Source organism: Camponotus vicinus, unplaced genomic scaffold (assembly GCF_025532165.1).
Source record: "Camponotus vicinus isolate PSW18456_S1 unplaced genomic scaffold, iyCamVici1.0 SCAF_8, whole genome shotgun sequence".
Classification (NCBI taxonomy): Eukaryota; Metazoa; Arthropoda; class Insecta; order Hymenoptera; family Formicidae; genus Camponotus; species Camponotus vicinus.
Window position 1 is genome coordinate 11,230,023 of NW_028141980.1, and position 8,588 is coordinate 11,238,610.

Here is an 8,588-nt window from a genome sequence, read left to right on the forward strand (position 1 = left end):
CGCAAGTAGAATATAAAGTGTCCGTTTTATATAAATATTTTTTATTATTTTTTAAAAATATGTAAACGTGAGAGACAGAATTTTTTATTTTTAGAAATTACACAAATTGAATAAGAATATTTTTATCACGATTCATTAAAAAAATAAATAAATAAATAAATAAATAAAAATTGATATTATAAAATAAATGATCTATATTTTTAATGACAAAATCGAGTATGTCGCAATTTTTATCAATATTACGTGGATCTTAATATCCGAAAATCTTAGCCAGCAGCAAGCCATTACCGTAACGACCTCAAAATTTACATGAAATTGCTTATTAAATTACTAAGTTTTTCGAGATGATTTAATGGTACCAAAGGCCATTTGTCTCCTCAGCTTTTATTTTCTTCCCTCCCGTTAATAAAGCGATGTGGTTAGGCTTTACACCCGCGCGTGGAACTTTACGTTCATAATTCCCTACTTCGGCTTTTCTCTTTCTCTCTCCGCTAAACGAATTCACTTATATTTAATGCGCGTTTTCTCAGCAAGCATTTTTTAACTGCAGAAACATACAAATTCTTTGTACAAATTGAAACCCATATTGAATTGGCTTAAAAACAGATTGTAATTTAAATTATAATTTAAATTTTTCCTCGAGCCTTTGCTGTAAAATTCAAGAATAAACTAATGTAATGTAAATTTTTGAAAAATATTGGTGAATGAATGAATTTTGAAAATTTATTTTGAAAGAACAATCTGTGGAGAAATATATATTATACATAAATATTACATATATTATAGAGTTTTCTTTATATATGTATAAAATTATATAATTTTTTTACACGTGACATATGCAAAAAAATTTAGTCATATTTTTACCGAAGACTAAGAAATCGATTGCAAATTTTGCGCGTTTCCCTTTTCCGATATTGGATGCCATCATTTCGACGCAACGTGATATCCGCAATATTTTTGTTTGAATTCCTAAATATCGAGACCGCAGCACACGAATAAAAACGAACAACCCCCTTTTCGAATAGTGCGGTAGCCGCGGATAGTAATAATAGTAGCGGGAATATTCGACGGTATGTTACGCGTGGGTGTGCGCGGCTTTGCGAGAAGTCAGTTGGCAACATGTGGTTCGACGAACGCAATCTGGCACTGACATTTCGAATTAAACTTGTTGAAGACCAGCCCTCTCCTGTAACTTCCACCAGATGAAAAAAAAACAAAAAAAAGAGAGAGAGAATTGGTCGCCAAATGTGAAATTTATGTGAAAGCAACACGCCGAGATTGACCGACAAAATTTTTCATCAGGATTTAACAGTCATTATACATATTAAACATTTCTTATTTCGAGAAGAATGTCTATAAATTTAGCACGATATAGAAGTTAAAAAAAAATCGTATCTAAATTTCTAAAATTATTCCATTGTTTCAATTAAATAACTGAGAATATATCGCAACTTTAATATTGACACGAGAAAAATATCAATCAATTTTTCATAAATAAAGCACATCTTCCTACTCCACATGACATAATTATTAATCATATCGCAGATATTGAATTTTTATTCTTTATAATTAATTTAAAAAAAATACGGTTGCCGTTTTAAAAAAACTCTATTGAAATTCCATTAAAAAAAAAAGAATATGCGAATTCTTTGGCACTTCTTTTTTTAACGCGGGAATATCCAGCGAGAATATCCAGCTCGCAAGCACTCTAAAAAAAAAAGAGTTCTCGCAGTCGTCCTTCTTGGGCCACGCCTTCTTAGCCACGGCTAAGCCGATATGCATTCATTATAATAAGAAATGGAAGGCGCCGAGTGAAAAGTTCGAACGCGCGCACCCCGGCTTATCAACTTCCTCTGAATTTTATATTATTTAAGAAGGTACTTACCCCTATATATCTGCTCCGGCATCTGCCCTGTGGCCCGTCTATACGTTTCCTTCCCGGCATTCGCCATGATGCTGCTCCGATGTAGCCAGGAAGGTCCGCTTAAACTTTCTTCTCTCGATGTGGCACGCCAAAGGCAAATGCGCGGCATTTGAAGTTCACCGAGTGGTTATTATCATATTTATTTGTCGCTCGACGATGAACTTAGAAAAAGGACTTAAAGGACTTAAACGCGACGCGACGCGACACGACACGACACGTTCTTTCTTCTCGGTCTTCTTCACTGTGCAGCAACTTCATGTCGGTACCCAATCTGCTAAACACAAAAATAATAAAATCTAGAGTAATTATCTAAGGCTGCGGTCCAGGAGACGCTGCGAATGCTTTAAAGCGTTTGATTGACCAATCAGGTTAAAGAAATCTTTACTCTATTTAGCTTGATTGGTCATTAAATAAAGAAACCAATAATATTAACTAACATGAACATTTACAAAAAATCAAAATAAAAATCTAAATAAAAAAGCAATTTAAATATAAGTCAATTCTCCAAATAATATTTTTCATTAAATATAAGTGTGTCATATGTATAAAATTGCTTTTTATGCGTACAAAGCTTTGCATTGTACATAGATTGTTATATAATTAAATATTTTTTAATTATGTATGTATATTGAAATATATATTATAAAATATATATGTATATAAATGTATTCCTTTAGTATAAAATATATATATATATATATATTGAATAATGACATTATATATGTGTATGTATACAAAATTATTGCAATTAAAGATATTTTATTTAAAAGCCTAATATTTTCAGTAAGAACGAGCCTAATAATTTCAGTAAGAGTAATATAATTGCTAAATAAAAATTATATATATATAAATTTTACAAAATTCTATTGAATTAAAATGAGTACCCTCTACACGTGCGATTGTATCGATGACTGTCGAGAAAGGAGGTCACAACAAAATCTTTGTGAATCTACTCATGTCAAATTATGATCTTTAATGTGTCATGATATAAAAAAAAATGTAACAATTAAAAAATTGTTATTTTTTATTCATTTTGCGCAGCGCTCGGCAGGTAAAGTAACCGTGTATATACTCATAATTTTAAGTACCATAAATGATTTATAAAAGTTTGTATGTAGGACATAGGGGTAAAACGCAGGTAACGAGACATGCGAGCCGAGTCACACAGCACACAGGATGCTTATCGTTCGCTGCGGTAAATGACGCAAATTAAGCTGCCGACAAAAAGGAACAATGTAACAACTCGTCCATGATATTAATAATTCGAGAATGAACGAGCGCGAGACACGTCGAATTTGAATTATTTAACACAGTTTCTTGATTCTGACCTTCTTATACATATCATACAATATAATTCTTATTTATAACTTAACTACTTATTATTATAATTTACCCACGTGTAATTGTTATTGCAGATTAAACTCAAACATTCAACCAGAAATTGGTACGACTATTTAATTGGATGCTTTCTTCTTTTTTTTATTTCCTTTTTCTCTTGATTCCTCCTTTTCTCCTCTGAAAAAAAAATTTTTGCTTTAGGAAAAAAAGCAGAATATTTTAGAGTTTTTCTTTTAAGAAAAAATCTTAATTCTATATATAGAGAGAGAACATTTATGCTCATTTAAAATACCTATCAACTTACGTGTCTCCCAAAATGTCGTACTGCATGTTATATATAATATTGTTGATAAGCCAAGTTGTCAACTTATAAGGAAACGAAAAGGAAACACTCAACATAGAATTTTCAACCATTTGCCATCTAAAAAAGAAAAATTAACAGTATTGTTAGTATTACTAGTACTATAAAAATTCAAAGAAAAAACATCAAATATATGCAATAAATTTCATAAATATCAAATAATTTCATTGTAAATAATAATTTTTTCTGATAGTGTTTGCCTTTAATTATCAATATATAACATAACCTAATATAATACATATGATAATTGATAATAACGTAGAAACAATAGCGTTTAATTATTAAAGTCAGTGATGGATAAATCGAAATAAAGATAGATTTTATACCTAACAAATCGATAATCAAGAGTTCTTGCTCCTATGTTGTACGAAATTGCTCCAATGGCATTATACGTAGAAAACCGCCGCAGGCGTGCGAGGCTCCGTTGAATTTAGTTTTTGCAATTCCGCGTGAATGAACGCAACAGGCGGCACTTCCCATACATTCGCGGTTTAAGCATCGTTGATTCCGAAGACCGGGGAGAAGCTCTGTGCCAGAGAGAAGTCGAGAGAAACCATGTCTTTTCGATTTCGCGCGGAAAATTACTCGAAACATATCGCCATCTAACGGACAGCTCGGAAAACACGTCAATGCAGCGAAAGGTAAGTGCATTTTACTCGGAGGGTAATTGAGATTTATTCGAATGATAAGTGTTATCATCCTCAACTCAAATTACTCGATGGATAATACAAATATACGGATAGATAAATAGATTGATATAACAATAAGGGGAGAGGGGAAATAAAAATGAAAAGAATTTGCTACAATATATTAACATATAAAATTTGTCTTAAAATTTAAACGTTTTTTCATATCTCAAAATTTAAAATTTTTCTTATGCTTTATGTTCAATACTCATACATTATTTTCTCATATCCAGCTATCTATTTATAGGATAAAGGAAAAGAACCGCTTCCGTCGTCGTCAAGGGAAAAGCTACCCTCTTCTTTAATATAAACTGTGTTCGTAATGTAATGACTCCCACACATCCTACTAACGTTATGTAAGAAAAACACTTTTCATCGCCTCGATACGGTCAAACGGACAACGCATTGGGTCAGCCAATGCATAATGCATGCGCTGTAAGATTAGAAACGGGGCTCGCGAAACTACATGTGTGATAGAGCTGCTTTATATCCAAGAAGAGAGAAGGTTACCGAAAATGCATACACAACTCTCCCCTTTTTTCTCCCATCTCTTTTATCGCCGTAAAGGCAGAATCCGTTCTTCTGGAAGAAAAGCGAACATATATATAATATATAAGCTAGCTTCTTCTCGAATATGACAACGTATTTTATTGCCCTTCCTACTCGAAATAAGGGAGACAACATGATATATATTATTTGATAATACGCGTTCACGAAATTGCTATATTACGATTATTCTTTAAACACCGCATTTCTCGTATTTGTATAAGCTACACATTAATTCGCGCTGTATACGTCTATTTTGTATAAGACAAAAATATATATATGTATAAATAAGGGAGAGAGAGATAGAATATTATATGTATATATGTATATATTTTTTTCAGAACATTACGAATAATCAATCTTATCATATTATATAAAATTACTATATAAATATTATATAATTTATTATGCGTTTATATTATACACTATTTAGTTTTTGTAATAATTATATATAATATATATATATATATATATATATATATATATATATATAATTATTACGAAAATATAATAGTGTATAATATAAGCGCATAATAAATTATATAATATTTATATAGTAATTTTATATAATATGATAAGATTGATTATTCGTAATGTTCTGAAAAAAATATATACATATATACATATAATATTCTATCTCTCTCTCCCTTATTTATATATATATTTTTGTCTTATACAAAATAGACGTATACAGCGCGAATTAATGTGTAGCTTATACAAATACGAGAAATGCGGTGTTTAAAGAATAATAGTAATAATCGTGTATACACACACACACACACACACACACACACACACACACACACACACACAGAGAGAGTGTTTCTTAATAAGTGCGAGAAATTTTAGGAGATGATTCTTTGTCGAAAATTTTGTCGAGGGGTTTTTCGTATATATATTCGTATGTATGTATATTTATATGTATGTATGTATATGTATATATCTATATAAAATTTAAAATTAATTTGAAATTAATTAAAAATTAGTTTTTATTTTGTCCATAGAATACCTGAAAAATACGTTTCCTTAACTATGGTTTTACAAACGTTTTTACAGAAACGTTTCTTATTAATGCTTTACGGCTAAAAAATTTTGGATTTATTTAAGAAACGTATATATAAAACAAACATGTGCTATCTGGGATTCACATAATTCAAATATGTATATAGTGATTCCATCAAATAATTTTATTTCTATATTATTTTTACTAAGGTAAATGGCTATAACTTCGTCAGCGGATATAATTTCGTCAGGCCTTCTTAAAATTAAATAAATTAAGCAATCTCGCGTATATCGACTATATTTCCCGATTTGAAGTGTTCAAATCGTTTCAAATCGGGAAATATAGTCGATATACGCGAGATTGCTTAATTTATTTAATTTTAAGAAGGCCTGACGAAATTACATCCGCTGACGAAGTTATAGCCATTTACCTTACACGCTTTTATAACACTGCTTTTTTTATAACACTGTTCTTCTTTAAAAATATATTTTCTTTAATAGCTTCTTTAACTGCCTTTTTAAAATTTTTTTAAAAGAAAGTCAAAAGTTTCTAGAAAAGTTTTAGAGTAGTTGAGAAGTAGTTTTAGAATAGATCGCAGGTAATATATTTTAAGTTCACCTGAAACAAACTAAAACCTTTATGGTACAAATGACCTTGGTCCATGGTTAAATGCATCATATACATATATAAAATACAACAAACAGCTGGTGCGTGCACCATTATTTCATTTATACATGTATTTTTTGTCATAAATATATGTCAAGACTATAAATTTCAAATATTTCAAAGAAACACATGTGTTGTTCGATAGAAAGCTATTCCATTGAGAAAAATATCTAACAGTTCTAACCGAAAAAAATCGTTCGAACATTTTATCCGATCGGTTTTGAACGGATCTTGGGCTATCCGATGAAATGCTGGATACCTTTATCCGATGAAATGTAATTTCCAATGAAATACGAACGGATAATGAACCGCGATTTATTTATCCGTTCAAATTAATATACAATATGATCGGACATTGCACTTGATCGGATAAAAACAGAGCATTTTTTCCGATCAAGCTGAATATCCGATCTACTGTAGTATTTCCGATTAAAATATGTCCAATGAAATAAATAATTTATCCGTTCCAGAATGTGTAGTTGCGCACGACGTGTGCATGAACTTGTAGACTATTGTCTCGTGCCTCGTCGAAGCAGCCTGTACGTTGTGCAGTGTGATGCAGTATTACTTGTGAACAATGTAAGTATCGAAAATCCTATTTTGTTTGTGATTTTTGCTTTTTTCCATAATTATTGAGATTTTAATTAAAGAAAATCTCCGAAGACACACTTATTCGATTTTTTATAATTATAATATTTCAATAATTTGTGAAAATAATTATATGAATTTTTTTGTTTAGCTCTATACTATTAGCTCAGCATTATGGTGTCAATTATCAATGTAATTTCAACAGATTTTTTGAAAAGATGACGTCTAGAAACGTCGTAATGACGTACTATGACATCATTAAAACGTTATTAAGATCCGTCATTTGAAGTCATTCTATTACCTAAGTAAACACGATGCACATGCCATAAATAATATATACGAGGTCTGTAAATAAAGTAATGAGACTTTTTCGAGATGAACTTTTATTTATAATTTAACTATAATTTAACTCTGTCTTTTTCAAAATAGTTCCCTTGGGAAGCCACGCAGCGCCTGAGACGTTGTTTCCAGTCTTCATAGCAGTGCTGGAACTCAGAAACCCGAATGGCCTTCAGCTGGTCGGTTACAGCTGCTTTTACGTTTTCGGTCGTATCAAAGTGATGTCCTTTGAGATGAGTTTTCAATCTCGGGAAGAGAAAGAAGTCACAGGGACTCAGGTCAGGCGAATACGGGGGCTGGGGGACGACAGGAATGTTTTTTCGTGCCAAAAACTCCGTAATCGAAAGTTTACAAGTTTAAGAAAAACACTCCTGTCGTCCCCCAGCCCCCGTATTCGCCCGACCTGAGTCCCTGTGACTTCTTTCTCTTCCCGAGATTGAAAACTCATCTCAAAGGACATCACTTTGATACGACCGAAAACGTAAAAACGGCTGTAACCGACCAGCTGAAGGCCATTCGGGTTTCTGAGTTCCAGCACTGCTATGAAGACTGGAAACAACGTCTCAGGCGCTGCGTGACTTCCCAAGGGAACTATTTTGAAGGAGACAGAGTTAAATTATAGTTAAATTATAAATAAAAGTTCATCTCGAAAAAGTCTCATTACTTTATTTACAGACCTCGTATGTATATCTAATTTATCACATCATTTATCGTACATTAATTGAAGAATGTCTAGATATTGTAAAGGGAAATTGAGGAAAATCTTAATTTCTCATGTAAGGGGAATATATTGATAAATCTGATTTCATTGATTTCAATCCTTGTTTATTAAACTTAAAATTAAATTTGGCTAATAATATGCTACATAATTGAACTGTTGTATTGAATAATGTGCATATTGTAACATATTCTGTATTATTTTATATTTTCAAACTACGTTATAAAATTATCTGAAATATCGGAACACACAAGAAGCGAGAAGAAGTAAGAAGAATATGAATTGTTGCCTTTTACTATATGAACGTATCGTTACTATTGTTGTTTTAGTATAGTACCCTTTTGTTTTGTCCTTTTCTTTGTTAAAGGCTTTGTGTGTCTGAAAGACTAGATTTCGTACGAAACTGTGATTTATTAGTT

The 8,588-nt window shown here is 31.3% G+C and overlaps 2 long non-coding RNA genes across 6 annotated transcripts in view; one reads left to right on the forward strand and one right to left on the reverse strand.

The window, feature by feature from the left end:
- The window catches only part of LOC145976065 (uncharacterized), a 204,189-nt gene extending 200,006 nt beyond the window's left edge, over positions 1-4,183 (reverse strand). For 4 of the 5 annotated variants that reach the window (XR_014440171.1, XR_014440168.1, XR_014440170.1 and 1 more), the window contains exons 1-4: positions 3,950-4,183; positions 3,567-3,683; positions 3,322-3,439; positions 1,886-2,195 (exon numbers count right to left, since the gene is read on the reverse strand). This is a non-coding gene — a long non-coding RNA (uncharacterized LOC145976065). Of the gene's footprint in view, positions 1-1,885; positions 2,199-3,321; positions 3,440-3,566; positions 3,684-3,949 lie in introns of all 5 variants that reach the window. The other variant, XR_014440172.1, reaches the window with a different exon arrangement.
- On the forward strand, positions 3,047-3,369 carry LOC145976070 (uncharacterized). The gene is made up of 2 exons (XR_014440182.1): positions 3,047-3,159; positions 3,340-3,369. It is a non-coding gene; the product is annotated as an uncharacterized LOC145976070 (long non-coding RNA).
- Positions 4,184-8,588: the final 4,405 nt, after the last annotated feature.